The following is a 16327-nucleotide window of genomic DNA, read 5'->3' as shown; positions in this document are numbered from 1 at the left end:
ATTTACCCAGAAAAAATAATTTTGCACCTATTTTCACCTGTTTTTGTTGCTGTAGTGAAACTCCCCAGAAACATTAAATAAAATAAAAACTGAAAACGAAGGGCCCTAATCATGGGGTACATGTCACAAATAAAAATGAACGTATAAATGCCTGATTTATGTTGGGGCTTTTCCTTTGTGTATCTGTTCCACCATCCTACTTATCATGATCTTATGTATCTTTCCATTAGGGAAAAAGACCTAATGTGCCAACTCAGTAGTGCCCAGCCCCTTGAAATCTCACCCCTAGGACTTTTTCCTCTTCCTAGTCAGAGGAGGCAACTACTCCAAACAAAAAGTGCCTTCACCTAACTGGTCCTAACACAATTATTCCTTGATACATTCCAGTTCTATTATATTCAAGCCTCCTGCTCAAGAACAAACTTGGTATCCTTTAATGATTAGTTTTGTGGGTGTATTTTTTGCTGTTGGAGAAATGGGACATTGACATTATTATATTAAATAGGACTTAAATTTAAATCTGGAAGTTGGGATGGAGAAAAATGGCACGAAGAAGAGGAGATTAACCACTCTCTGTCAAAGAAGGCAGAGACATTCAAGGAGGGGGAGGTTTATTTCTGACATATTTTTGCCCACCAGTCTGCTACAGTCTATGCCTCCTTCATTCAATATAAATGCTATTTGCTATATAAACAATGGTGAAGTTACTGTTAAGTGACCTGCAAGTTGTGCTATGCAAACCTTGACATGCTTGGAAGCAGGAACTCATGAAAACTGCATGGTAATGAGAAGATCGGACTGTAAACACTGTCCCCCTCTCCAAGTGAGAGTCTGAATTGAGGTAATCGTATGAGTCAAGACAAGAGGCACTGAACTGGTGACATTTGGCCCAGACTATGAATACTTAAAAAGCTGTAAAATTTAAAGTCTGACCTAATTTACAGAATAGATTAAAGTCTCTTCAGTAAAATCAGGACTGGTGCAGTTAAAATGAGTTTTAATAAATGGAAACTTAATGCAGCTAGTGAAAAAAAGGCAACCTTATAAAATATACAGGCATGCTCTTCTCAGAAAGCAGTATTGTAGATGGTTTGAAGCTGGACATCTTCCACTTAAAATCTGAATAAAGGTTTCAATGCGGGGGATTGTGAGCCAAGAGGGCAAATGTTAATCATCATTTAAAAGTCCCATGCTGTGAAGGGACTGACTCCTGCATGAATATCACTTGTTTAGCAAGGCTGTTTGGATAATGACCCAGTGATAAAAGGGAACACAAAGCTCCTGCTTACCTCTCATTGGGGAAGAGAATCCTGTTACTTCCTCCAGGCTCTGTTGGAGCAACAGAATTCACCACCACCACCTCATCTGATGTAAGCAAGAAGCTGTGTGTTCCAGCTAGTCCTTAAATCATGACCTAACTACACCCAGTGAAACAGTATTCTGGCAGAAATCTACCTAATCACAAACACACACACACAATGAGTGATTTCTCCAGCGTTGGGAACTGACAGCACATTGGTAAGGTTTTACACATGTAACACCTCTCCCTGCGCTGTAGTCACTGGAATTACCCTGAGCCTGATTCAGATTTCACTTACTCCAAGGTAAATCACAGAGATGACCGTTGGGTTTCAACAGAGCTACAGGAGCGTAAAGGAGGAGTTAGCAAGATTAGAATCGATCCCTCTCATTACAAATGGGAAAATAACCTTCACACAGGTGATTGGTTTGTTTTTGAGATTACCAGGTTAAATCTCTGCCCATGTCAGTGGCCAGATCTACACTACCACTTACTTTGCTATAATTTTACATTATTCACGGCATACAGCATTTTCACCAAATGTGTTACAACAGCGCAGCTGCACCAATGTAGCACTTCTAGTGTGGGCTAGTCCTACACATTTAAAAACCAATATCTTGCTAAAAGTGGATAATTTCCAAAGATACCAACTTCCCTAGTCCTGAGATCCACTGATGAAAAGTGCTATACAACAGCTATATTATCATCCCAGCTTCCCTTCTTTATCCTGCTCTAGGGAAAAGCAGGAGTTCCCCACTATTTCCTCCTCAGTATACATAAATTTGCCTTCAGGAGTTTTGTTCAAGTTCACAACATGCTAGTTCTGCCCTTAGCTCTCTATCAGAAGTTCCTAAACTGTGGAACACTGAAAGGATGAAGCTGCACAACGCAGCTAATACGCCCTCCTAAAACTAAATAGGTCACAGACAGAGCCAGGCCAGACTGGGCCTTCCAAACAAAGCCTTTTATTGTCTAGAATCACCCCCACTTCAGTATGGAAGGAAGCTGGGAAATGTAAGAGGGGGTAAGAGGGGACTAGTATTTATTAATTATTATTATTTCCCTTTGAAAACCTTATTTCTCTTTTAGCATGGATCAAAACAATCTATCTCAAACAAATTTCAGCCAAAATGAATTCAGGACAACTCCTTCATAAAGACTGTGGTAGACTAAATGTGGGCAGTGGAAGAATACAGCTAACTGGGAAAGTGCCAAACTGTACCCGGTCAGACTTAGCCTACCTAACTTTTTTTCCCTGGAGCAATCAGGAAAAAACTGGAAGGGACTCAAACATTTCAACCAGTACATGAAAACCCCAGACTTGAAGCTTGGTAATTTTTTGTAGATGTTTTTCCCCGTTCCCGATTGCAGGAAGTGATACAGAACAGGCAGAGAGTTCTGAAGAAATCCTCATTGCCAGGAAAAAGACAGACTAACAGTGAGTCACAATTGGTGGTTAAAATTGTGTGTGTGTGTAAGATACAAAAATAAAGAGGTGGGGACACAGTTTATCACTGGGGAGCCAGCACTTTCTGTGCTAAAATGGAATTTGCCAAAGAAATCTGTAACTCATTAGCATGGAATTTCAAAGTTGTTTTAAGAGCATATTTTACTTTAAAATAGTTTAATGGAACTTTCTGTATTTTGTCAGATAACTCAGTATGTGAATTAGCAAGGAATCTCTTGAAGCAGGGACTCAAAAATACATGTTATGGAGCTCAGTGCACAGGGCTGTACACAGAGGCATTTTGAAACGTAACAGTCACATTTTCCCAATCTAATACGCAATTCAAGAGCTCACAAGTACACTGCATTGGAACTTTAACAAGAAAGTTTGTCATTGCAAACTTAAAACTTTTTACTATTCTTTTCAAAAGCTTATGGGATTCCAAACAATGCCCTAAACATTTTTGAAAAAGGAAGAGTTAATTTCAATCTTGCAGGCGTGATACTCAAGAGAATTGCAAGAGACTTTAAAGGAAGAAGAATATAAATTTCCTTTTTGGAAGCAAGCACATAACAGAATCTTTTGGTTCACGTTCATTTTCTACATATTGCTCACATGTGTGCAATCTGATGACTCCAACTGGTCATGTAGGTCCTTGAAAAGTGTGCGTGTGCCCGGAATAAAATTTCATAGCTTTTAGTGATCCACTCCCCCAAAATCCTATGGCAAAATAATGGAGGCATTTATCTAGACTGCATAAAGCCAGTAAAGGTTACGCACCCTGACATTCACTACATCACTGGTAACAAAAAAATCTTAATGTGCCTTGTACGCCGCTGCTAGTGGGTGTGTAGTGTAGATGTAAACTAGGAATCAGAGATTTTCAGAAAAAGCTCCATGTAGGTGCGCAGTTAGGGTTGCCAGGTGTCCAGGTTTCAACCAGAATGCCGGCAACTCTGGTCGGCACCACTGACTGGACCATTAAAAGTCCAGTCGGCGGCGCAGCATGGCTAAGGCAGGCTCCCTACCTGCCATGACTCTGCACAGCTCCCGGAAGCACCGACATGTTCCTCCTCCGGCTACTATGCATAAGGGCAGCCCGAGGGCTCCACATACTGCCCCCTCCCCAAGCGCCGGTTCCGCAGCTCTCATTGGCTGAGAACTGCAGCCAATGGGAGCTGCAGGGCAGCGCCTGCAGATGGGTCAGTGCGCAGAGCCGCGTGGCCATGCCTCTGCTTAGGAGCCATAGGGGTGACATGCCACTGCTTCTGGGAGCTGCTTGAGGTAAGCACCGCCCAGAGCCTGCACCCCTGACCCCCTTCCGAACCTCTCATTCCCAGCCCCACCCCAGAGTCTGCACCCCCAGCTGGAGCCCTCACACCCCCACGCACCCTAAGCCCTTGCCCCAGCCCGGAGCCCCTCCCACACTCCAAACCCCTCATCCCCAGCCCGAAGCCCTCTCTTGCACCCTGAATCCCTCATCCCCACCCCAGAGCCCTCATCCCCTTCCGCACCCCAACCCCCTGAGCCAGCCCAGTGAAATGAGCAAGTGAGGTAGGGTGGTGAGAGCGAGCGACAAAGGGATGGAATGGATGGGGCCCTGGAGAAGAGGCGGGGCCTTGGAGCAGGATGGGCAGGGCAGGGCAAGGCAACGGTGTTTGGTTTTGTGCGAGTAGAAAGTTTGCAACCCTATGCACAGCCCATAGTCTGAATCATACCTTTTAGCAAGTTTTATATAATTTGGTTTCAGAAGGAAAAGAGAGAGGGTGGTGTGGTAAAATTTAGCTACAGTTCAATGCCTGTGCAGATTTTCACTATGAACAAATTACCAAATCTGGCTGCCACCCAGCAAGGGCAGGAAATCAGATGCAAAACCCAGAGTATCACCTTCTACATTAAAGGACCTCTACACAAAATTTGGTGGGGAAGGAAGGAGAGAAATGAAAAAAGAAACTGTATTTGTTATAAGGATGATAGTTTTCCCATCTGAATCCCAAAAATCAAATTTTTAAAGCTAGAGTTTAAAACACAAGTTATGTTTTCACAGATAGGTTGTGAGGGTGAAGGTAGACAAGGTTTTCCCAACATGCTCTACAAGTTTTGTGTATAGCAATTTGGTTGGGAAACCAAATAACTCTCAGTATCTTCAAAGGAAGAGAAATTACTACTACATGAGCTCTTTGCAATTATACAGTGTATATTGTTCTGGGAGTAGATTTCACCACAGTGTTTGTATTGAAGAATCACTGAACACCCACTTAGAGCTTCGTAACAAATGCTGAAACGTATTTGAACACAGAAAGAAAACTCAAGGTAGTTTTAAGAAGTAATTCAGTTCAAAGGAACTGCGCTAGTGCTATGTTATATTTACATTGTTAAAGTACTAAGAAATCAGGAAACTCAAAAAATTAAAATTTCCAGTGTTAACACACTTTGACAGTGCTATATTAAGCTACTCAGTGAATATGATAAACAGAAATGGAAAAATTACTTAGCACTTATACAGTACACTCATCAACAGATCTGCAACATAGTCAAGTTAAAGTTACAAAAACAACATGCACTACCTGACATTTCATTTTGAAACCTTAACACTGTGTTAACACAAGATATTTTGCATTTACCCTAAAACAAGTATTTTTTGCACTGAACGTCCAATGTATTTTTTAAAAGGAAACGAATTTTGAAGCATTTAACTGGTGGTGTTGTGACACCATGACACCCCAATATTCACCACTGTCATGTAATTAGGTTGTGTTTTGTACAAAGTAAGTCTTGTGAGGTATCATTCAGAAGTCTTGATCTGCTAGACCAGGAGTTCTCAAACTGGGGGTCGGGACCTCTCAGGGGGTCGCAAGGTTATTATGTGGGGGGTCGTGAGCTGTCAGCCTCCACCCTGAAATCCCGCTTTGCCTCCAGTATTTATAACAGTGTTAAATATATTAAAAAGTGTTTTTAATTTATAAGGGGGGGTCGCGCTCAGAGGCTTGCTATGTGAAAAGGGTCACCAGTACATACGTTTGAAAACCACTGTGCTAGACATTAATATCTCGTTGGATTGTATGTGTTAGCATCATATGTGAAATGATGACGTCTGGCTATGTATGTGTAACTGAAACATGTGAGGTGGAAAGCACCCATAATCAGCCTTTCAGATACAACAGTAAAAAGGCCAAAGAACGTTAATGGCTTGAGGAAATGCACACAAGCCCAAGGATTACCCCAGGAACTACGTACAATAAAAACCTCTCCGAGATAGCACCACACCATGGGAAGTGTTTGATCCAGGTCACAGCAAAAGAGCTTTCCAGCAAGTGAGAAGACGATGAAAAAGGGGGCCAATGACATCACGAGGGGTCCTCACTCTCCCTGCAACAACACACCTGGAAACACCTGAGGGACAAGGACTGAACTGGGGGAAGTCCCAAGCTAGAAGGATCTTTAGCCTGTGTATGAAAGCCATGACAACTTGTGCCTTAAGAATCTGCCAGCCTGTTTATCACTCAGGGTGAGAATTTGCTAATTTACATCCTACCTATCTAGAGAGTTAAACTCAGTTTGCGGATTTTGTTTATTTACTAAAGTAATCTACTCTGATCTGTTTGCTATCCTTTATAATCCACTTAAAATCCATCCTTCGTAGTTAATAAACTTATTTTTGTTTCTCTAAGCCAGTTTGTAAAATTCATATCTGGGGGCAAAAAGCTGTGCATATCTTCCTCCACATTGAGAGAGGGAGGGAATTTCATGAACTTACGCTGTACAGTTTTCTGTGCAGCACAACACAATACAATTTTGGGTTTGCATCCCAGAGAGGGAGGAGTGCACTTGAGTGCTGGGCAATCCCCTAGCTGAGTCTTCCCATGCAGAGCTGATTTCAGCGACTGTGTCTTTCTGCAGCTGGGCATGTCCCTACCTGTGTGTGTGTGCTAGAAGAGGCGTGAGGGCCTGGCTCAGCAGGACAGAGGGAGGGAGCCCAGGCTGGTTCAACAGGCAGGCTCAGTGGTACCTCAGTACATCAGGTGGCACCCTGGGGAAGGGGGAAGGCAGCAATCCATCACAGAAGTTTCCAAGCCTTACCAGCAGAGCATGTAAATTCCTTTAACCAGTCATGCTTATTCTAGCCCTGCACACACAGGCAGCATAGCTATGTTTCAATGAACATGAGGAGACTTTGTACTGCACATGTTCAGTATTCAATTTTCATGCCGTCATAACTATATTAAATCAAAGCCAAGTGACGCACGTTACAATGCTTAGAAGCCATGCAGGGAAGCATCTTGTAGTTTACTTTTCTTTACATTTGGGAAGTGTTAGTATGCAACAGAAACTGTCTGCCTTTCACCCTAAAACGTCAAGAGCAATTAGTTTAAAATGGTGAAATAAACAAGAAAATACGGAAGATATTTGTTAGTGGCTGGTACTTTAGACTCTTGCAGCCTTTGTAGTAGAGAGCAAACAAGACAATACCCTTTATGGAGGAGGCGGGGCAAGCTATCTCCAGTTTTAAATTAGAAAGTGTCACTTGTAGAAATATGGGGGAAGGATTTAACCAATTGATAGTTATTGATTTTAAAGAGGACTGTCTTTGTCCACACAAAGGGCAAATCATCTTTTACACTGCGAAAGTTAACATGGTTTTCTAACACAATGCATCCCTTCCTTACCCCTTCCCCACCCTACCCACAGCACTATAGACAAAAGCCATAGGGTAGTTCTCTCTGCATGGTTCTTCAGTCCTGAGACTACTAACCAATGCCAATTAGGTGCTAGGTGTGGCAACAGCTTAATGATGTGTGGTCTTGACTGCTTGGTACTAGACAGAAGACACCAAATCATTTCACACACTGAAAAACCTTCAAGATAACTTTGGGTGTCTCTGCATTTGTTCATATTTGTGAGGTGCCCAGATATTGAAAGAGCTAAGCAGTACAAAGAGAAAGGAACAAGAATCTGGATTCAAAATGGGTGACCAGTGATTATTAACCTGATTACTATCCCCTCCCCTTGCTGCTCCCCTTTCCAGGAACTGGGGAGAGGACGTAGCATGGGGCAGGCGAGCAGCAGTGGGTGCAGTGAAAGCTGACTGACCAAAGATCCAGAGGCTGCAAGTAAATCAGTCAGCGACTCCATGGTTGCAGCTCACTGTACATGGTTGCAGATTCTCTTACCAGATCAACCAGTGGAAGCAAACGTAGCCCAGCTCCATGTACCATTGCTCTTGAGCATTACGTAGCCCTCTTATGAGCCAGAGGGGGAACGTGACACATGGGGGAGGAAGAAGTGTGATAAAAACAAAAGCCAAACAATAGAGGGAGGGAAACAAAAACAGAAAAAAGTATGGAACAGACAAGGAGAAAAAAAGGGGGCAGAAAAAAGAAGAGACAGATGCAACTGGGCCTGGGCTAGGGTTAACACCTGGCAGATATTTGACTGGCCTGGCTGGTATTTTTATGGACTTGCCAGTTGCCAGAAAAATAATTTAATCCGCCAGGTTGTTTTTGCACATGGGTCTAAAGATTTGCATTATCACCACAATACACTGGCATACCTCATGTTAAAAGTTTCTGTGTCCAACTGAAGATGCTGCAGTGTTCCCACTTCTTCAGCTTAAGCCAGGGGTGGGCAAACTTTTGGCCCGAGAACCTCACCTGGGTGGAGAAATTGTATGTAGGGCCATGAATGTAGGGCTGGGGCAGGGGATTGGGGTGCGGGAGGGAGTGCGGTGTGTTGGAAGGGGCTCAGGGCAAGAGGCTGAGGTGCAGGAGGGGTGTGGGGTGCGGCAAGGGGCTCAGGGCAGGGGGTTGGGGTGAAGGAGGGGGTGTGGAGCGTGGGAGGGAGCTCAGGGGGTTGGGGGCTCAGGGCAGGGGGTTGGGGTGAAGGAGGGGGTGTGGAGCGCGGGAGGGAGCTCAGGGGGTTGGGGGCTCAGGGCAGGGGTTCGGGGTGCAGGCTCCAGGATGGCAGCGGCACGCAGCAAGGCTAAGGCAGGCTCCCTGGCTGCCCTGGCCGTGCCCCGCTCCCGAAAGCGGCCAGCATGTCCGTCAGTGGCTCCTGGGGGTGGGATGGGGCAGGTGGCTCTGCAGCGCACTGCCCTTGCCTATGGGTACCACCCCCGAAGCGCCCCTTGGCCGCGGTTCCCTGTTCCCAGCCAACGGGAGCTGCGGGGGGCAGTGCCTGCAGATGAGGGTAGCACACTGATCCCTTTGCCTCTACCTCCCTCCGGGGAGGCAGGAATGTGGTTTTGGCGACTTCTGGGAGCGGTGCGATGCCAGTGCAAGCAGGGAGCCTGCCTTAGCCCCGCTGCACCGTGGGGCTGGCCATCCCACAGGCCGGGCTGAAAGCCCTGACAGGCTGGATTTGACCCATGGGCTGCAGTTTGCCCTCCCCTGGTTTAAGCAACAACATATCAAATCTGTTGAAAATCTAGCAGCTGTCTGCCCACCAACACACAAGCGCACCACACGTGTGCGAGAGAGGGTTTGAGTCACATGAGAGTGGAGAGACATGCAATGTTATCAATCTCTCTAGATACTGAAAGTGGCTGTTGAAGGGGGGTGGACTGCAGAGTTGTCTTGTTGTTGGGGTTGGGGTTGCAGTGGGCTTGTCTTGGGGGTGGGGGGTGTGGATTGCTGGTTCTTTTGCATTTCAAAAGTAGGCCATTCCCAGGCTAGGGTTACTGAGGGCTTACCACCAATTCCCAGCGGCAAAGCCTTTTCAGAGAGAACCACCAATGCAGAATTCTGGAAACTACTGATGAAGGTAACTTGGACCACATTTTCATTTTGACCTTTCTCTTCTTGCTTGTACATTCAAAGAAACTGCAGTACTTATTCTGCAGGAAGTAAAGAAGAGATAACTGCGCCACTGATTTACACCCATATATAGACCTTCACAGGCATGGAATGGCTTTTAGGAGGATCAGCGACTGCTTTAGAACAAGTGCCTTTCAGTGTCTGAAAGCAGTTTGAGCGGCAATTTTTAAAAAGCCCCAGGTGGCACAATAGCATCTAGAAATCTTCAACTCATGGGGAAGCACGCCCATTGTGTCAACCCTGAGGAGGGTGTAGTGCGTGCTTTCTTCTGGGACCAGCTCTGTACAACCTTAGTACAACCACCAGGAAGCAGTTCCTACGCAAAGGAGTTTCAAACTTGTCTAACTACATCAGTGGCTAAAAACCCTAATGTAGGCAAGGCTTCTACTGACTCCAGCTCCTAGTGAGTTTGAGAGTGAGAGAGAGAGAGAAACTTCTGTCTTTGACCCCAGAACCACTTAAGACTGAAATCTGCCTGTGTTATATACCACAGGCAGGAAAGCCATTAAGTAAGTTCCATATTACCTTCATAAAATGGAATTCTCACTGGATCTGAACAATTAAATGAAGAATTTTGAAGAAACCCACTCAATTAAATGTTAGCCCATGCACAGAGAGAATACTAAGTTTTCCATTAACAAAACAGTCAAATACTCTTGGGAGTAATCTGTTTTACATTGCCATTTCCAAACAACAGTCAGGAATTAGCATTTATCCAACATATGAGAAATAAAGTAGTGATGGATGACCCTGCAAAGCTGCAGAGGTTCCACTCCGTTAACTACTCAAAATAAACAGAGAAATATGTACATGATGTGAGACTTAAGTCATTCCCTCCCTACCCCCCACCATATGCTGTGGAGGAATTACAAGCCTTCTCCAGTTCCCTGCATATGATCTTCTATTGAAGAGTCCCTCAGTAAATGACAATTGATTTTCCTTAAGAACATAAAAATGGTCATACTGGGTCAGACCAATGGTTCATCTAGCCCAGTATTCTGTCTTCCAATAGTTGCCAATGCCAGATGCTTCAAAGGGAATGAACAGAACAGGGCAATTATAGAGTGATCCGTCCCCAGTCCTAGCATATGGTTCTCAGACAATGGGGTTGCATTCCTGCCCATCCTGGCTAATAACCATTGATGGACCTATCCTCCATGAACTTACCAAATTCCTTTTTTGAACCCAGCTCTACTTTTGGCCTTCCCAGCATCCCCTGGCAACAAATTCCACAGATTGACTGTGTGTCGGGTGACCAGGTGTCCGGTTTTCAGTTGAAATGCCCAGTTGAAAAGGGACCTTGGCGGACCTTGGTTAAAAGTCTGGTTGGCGGTGCTGCGGAGCTAAGGCAGACTAGTCCCTACCTGTCCTGTCTCTGCACTGCACCCCAGAAGCCAGCAGGTCCGGCTCCTAGGCAGGGGGGCCACGGGGCGCCGCGCGCTGCCCCTGCCCCAAGCACCAGCTCTGCAGTCCCATTGGCCGCGGTTCCCCACTGTTGGGAGTTGCAGGGGCAGTGCCTGCAGGCGAGAGCAACATGCAGAGCTGCCTGCTGTGAATCCACCTAGGAGCTGGACCCGCTGGCAGCTTCTGGGGTACAGCACGGAGTCAGGACAGGCAGGAAGCCTGGCTTCCCCCGTGCCACTGCGCTGCAGACCAGGAACCACCAGAGGTAAGCCCACACCCCAACCCTGAGCCCCAACCCCCTGCCTCAGCACTGAGTCCCCCCCCGAACCCAGACCCCCCTGCACCCCAAATCCCTCATCTCCAGCCCCACCCCAGAGCCTGCACCCCCAGACAGAGCCTTCACCCCCCTGCATCTCAAACACTTGCCCCAGCCCAGAGCCCCCTTCCACACCTTGAACCCCATTGCACCACCCCAACAGCCTGAAGCCCCCTCCTGCACCCCAAACCCATTCATCCCTGGCCCCACCCTAGACTCTGCACCCCAGACAGAGCCCTCATCCCAACCCCCTGCCCCAGCGCAGTGAAAGTGAGTGAGGGTGGGGGAGAGTGAGCCACCAAGGGAGGGGGAAATGTAGTGAGTGGGGGGCAGGGCCGGACCTCAGGGAAGGGGTGGGGCTAGGGTCCGCAGTTTTGTGCAATTAGAAAGTTGGCAACCCTAACTGTGTGTTGTGTGAAGAAGTACTTCCTTTTGTTTGTTTTAAAACTGCTGCCTATTAATTTCATTGAGAGCCCCCTGGTTCTTATGCTAGACTCTAGACCAGGGGTGGCCACATGCGGCTCTTCAGAAGTTAATATGCGGCTCCTTGTGTAGGCACCGACTCTGGGGCTAGAGCTACAGCCGTCAACTTTCCAATGTCCTGGGGGGTACTCACTGCTCAACCCCTGGCTCTGCCACAGGCCCTGATCCCACTCCACCCCTTCCAGCCCTCTCCCCTGAGCCTGCCATGCCCTCGCTCCTCCCCACCCCCACCCCCTGCCGGCTCCTGCACACCATGAAACAGCTGATCAGGAGATGCGGGGAGGGAGGAGGCGGCGCTCAACAGCAGGGCAGCCGGTGGGTTGGAGGCGCTGGGAGCGGGTTGTGTGGAGCTGATGCAAGGCTGCTGACGTATTACTGTGGCTCTTTGGCAATGTACATTGGTAAATTCTGGCTCCTTCTCAAGCTCAGGTTGGCCACCCCTGCTCTAGGGTCTCCCCATAAACTATTTTGAGGATTCTTATAGGCCCTGCTTTGGAAGACTGCTTAAAAAGGTCATAGGAAGAGAAATATAGGAACATAGAATTCTGAGGAACATCTGTTTGCAAGTGGCTGACTAAAGGGACACAGGATGAAAGAAAATGAGAATCTCCAACACAGAAATAACTATTATGGGCAAGATGCTTAGTTTAACTTTCTCACGGACTTTATCACAAAAGGTTGTGCAACAGACTTACATCCATTAGCAACCAAACTTCACATGTACTTTACAAAGTATCTGAATAGATTTCTCCTCTAAAGAAATCAAAATACCATCCTTGTTCCTGCCATGGGCTTTAAAAAAAAAAAAAAAAAAAAATGATTCTGCTTTGGCAGTCTGAAATACTGGCCTGATAATGGCAGGGAACCAGCTACAGCATTACACACATTAAAAGAGATTGCATTGTTACAATGCATTGACTGCCCTGTTTTTTTGGAGTATAAACATACTTTTTAATCTCCCAGACACAATGTGACAAATTCAGCATTTCCAGAAACACCCACATGAAATTTTAACAACTGAAAATGTATCTGAATAAAAATTCTCCTCAGCCACCATGATTCTCAACTATGAAATTCTTATCTTTAAGTTCCAGGAACCTAATGTGCCCACTACCTAAGCTAAAAATACATTAAAATACTGCTTGTTTGCCCAGTAGTACATACCGTAATAAGTAGAGACACGCATTATAGTAGTGAGGCCTTTTCCTCTACCTACTTTGCCTGGCATATGAGAAAGCCTATTGTAAATATTCAGAGCCTAAACTGATTCATTAATTGTGATCACCACAGAAGAGGCACATCTCCCTTTGCCACTTGCCCCGGAGGCTTTTTACATCAAAATGAGGATTCTGTATCTAGCAGAAATCTTTCAGCTAGCGTAGAAAGATCTATTAATTACAGAACTCTTACAAAGATTGCTAGCAGTGTCCAAGACACACCTTTAGCAGAATCCAGAAACCATAAAGCTTATCAAAGACAGAAATACAGACAAATTCTGCTCTCTTACACGGGTGTAAACAAGAGCAGATTTTGTTCCACGATCAACATTTGAAACCATATTTAAAACAAAATTCTCATCTGTTTTACTTAGACCAGCTTAAACCCCAATCCTACAATTTGAGTGGCATGACCCGGGTTCCCACTGAAGTCACTGACAATCTGCACAGAAGTCCTGCGTGGAATGGATTGCAGGATCTGGGCCTATGATTATTCATATTGAAATTATGTTACTATCTAATATACTTTACAGCATTTACAGTTTATGTTTTTTAATTACATTCAACTTGGACATTGAAACCATACTCCTTCAATTCACAGGTTCACATCATTTAAGGCCAAAAAGGACCATCTGTAGCCTGTATCAGAGGCCACCAAATTTTATCCATTTACCCCTGAATTGAGCCCAATAACTTGTGTCTGGCTAAAATATATTTTTCTGCTTACAGTTCCAATTTAAATACAGCTTTACCTCTACTAGCAAACAGTTTACAATCAGTTTCGCTTTTTTGATCTTGCACACTAACCCAATGCAAATATAGCTACTGTACGGCAAGGGAGTGTTTAAATAAAAGTTTGCAATAAAAATACATTTTTATAATAGGTTTAAAAAAAAGTAATTTAAACTTGTGGCCCGAACTGCATAGTGTCCTTGAAAGAGAGCTACTGTGAATGTATAGAGGTATCTGAGCATCTTGGAGTAGACTACAAACATATTTCTCCTTAATCTGTTGGACAGATGCTAACTAACTAACATCCAGTGGATGAAAATGAACTACAAGATTTGAAAGAACTATGTTTAACTGAACTTTTAAAAATACAGCCTGCACAGATGGGGCTGCCATCTTGCTTTCTTTGACTAGATAGTAATATCTAACTCTTATATAGCGCTTTTCCATCAGTAGAATTCTCAAAAGCTTCTTCCTACACAAGAAATTTTACTCCTTTACATCATTTATGGGTTCCTACATGGATTTCTGTAATCGTGGCATACTTATCAGTCTGCTGTAAAAATGCTATAAAATTGTACTACTGACTTAATCCAGAATACCAAATTTTCAAAAGAGATTGCTGCAATGAGGAGATGTACATGAGCAGTATTCTGGTCGACAAAGACATCTGTATAGAGGTCATTGTCTTGATTGACAAGCCTCAACTATACTAAAACCAATCTTACCCTATTGGAAAGGACTGTTCAGGGTGGTTTGCAGAAGCGTTATAATCAATGATTTGGAGTGAATATAAAACACAGGACACCTGAGAATCTGAGTTTCTACAGCTCATGTAACATCAGAAGTGTCAGCTGTGTTAAACATTCAGATTCCGGGTGTTCTGCTCTTAAGTCTTGTTGCCTGAATACGGCTTTGAGTACTAGTCCATCCCTTATGTGAGAGTCAGAGAATATTTCTGATATCAGGAGTATGTTTGTAAGATTTATTTGCCTAAAACATGTTTTATACTAATCTTTCAGGACTAAATTAGGTAACCACAGGTTCATATTTAAGTTTTGTCCTCCCACAACCTACATTCTTTTACCACCTAACTTTGGACATGAGGGAAACGAGAAAAGGTTTCTTTGAGGCAAGGACCTGGGGTGAAATCCTGGCTCCACTGATGTCAATGGGAGCTTTGCCATTGACTTTGATGGCGTCAGGATTTCACCCTTGTTGTATTTGTGCTGTAAAGCACTTAGCATGCTTTAGGGCATTGTGAAATAAAGGTAAAAAGATTAGTCTTATTTTTAGATACATGTTAAGAAATATTTTGAAGAACAAATATGTGATAGACCATTATGATATGTAAAGCTAGTGCCCCAACTCTACTTTCCAGTCAAATCCAACCCCCCAATTTCATGACTCTTACCCTACCCTGTTCAGAAGCGGAAAAAAGCCTAGTAACTTGAAAATAATCTTTGTACACAGCTTTTATGCCCTAAGCAGTCTGACAAACTGACAGCTGTGTACTGAGATTTTACAGAGAAAACAACATGGTTTGTTCTCAATGAAGAAAGAGCCAAAATCTTGATACAAGTTTTATACACACTATGCCAAGTACAGCTTTCATCTATTTAGAAATTAATAAACAGAACAATTTCCAGTATCGTATGCAGATTTCAGAGACTTTGGGGAGATACCTTGACAAATTAATGCAATAGAAGAGTAGCATCTTCATTGTACTGTAGTATAATTTACAAATTCTGAATAAGCATGACAACCTATCAAGCCAAAACTCACGTGCGCATACATGTACATAGATAGTACTGACAGACATACGGATGGATGGTGACCTTTAATGATCTAAATCACCAGTACTTCCTCAGGCCACATTAATATAGGTCTTGCTAATCCACACTCATGACATGCAATGGTTTTTCCACATTCTGGCCTAAAACAAGCAGTGGGAAAAAGGATTCAATACCCATTGGCTCAAGTGTAGGAACACGTGCAGTGGATTATCGCATAGCCTGCTACAGCTGGTGGAAATCATTAAGTGTAACAGAGCGTGAAGACTGAATGGAACGATAACATTGCACAGTATAATACATCACCAATATTGTTTTCCATTTCAGTACAGTGCTGACATGGGTTAATTTCTCATTGCATACCTATTGAGAAATCCTAACAAAGATGTGAGGTAAGTATTGTGAAATGACTGGAGTTGTAAAAACCCCATTGATTTCTGTTCATGAAAACCTTTGCTTTTGTTTCAGTTTACACCCACGGGTTTCAGTTTGAGGTTTATGAATAACCTGAGTGGGAGTTGCACACATGTAAGTCAGGGCTGTATTTACCATGTAACGTCTTATATATTTCAGAATACAAAAGAGAAAGTATGAATTAATAACCAGGGCTGTATCAGGTTAAGCAAAACAAATTAATAAAGAATTACTTATGATCACATAAGCTTCTAGCACACACTGAAATTCTCAATGAGAAAGAAGAATAAGCCCTGACTAGTGAACCAAACCAAGAGAACTTGCATTCAAACTAACTGGGACCACAGCCCCTCATCTGAATCTGAAAGGTCGCACACTGTCAGACAATGCTTAGGCACAGCGCTTCTCAGAT

At 44.2% G+C, this 16327-nt stretch overlaps 1 protein-coding gene across 2 annotated transcripts in view; it reads right to left on the bottom strand.

Moving 5' to 3' along the window:
* The window catches only part of ITGAV (integrin subunit alpha V), an 87065-nt gene that overhangs the window by 57625 nt on the left and 13113 nt on the right, over window positions 1–16327 (bottom strand). The gene's annotated exons all lie outside the window — the stretch shown is intronic.

Source organism: Lepidochelys kempii, chromosome 11 (assembly GCF_965140285.1).
Source record: "Lepidochelys kempii isolate rLepKem1 chromosome 11, rLepKem1.hap1, whole genome shotgun sequence".
Taxonomy (NCBI): domain Eukaryota; kingdom Metazoa; phylum Chordata; order Testudines; family Cheloniidae; genus Lepidochelys; species Lepidochelys kempii.
Note: the sequence above shows the minus strand (reverse complement) of the source record. Positions and strands in the feature narration are given on the sequence as shown.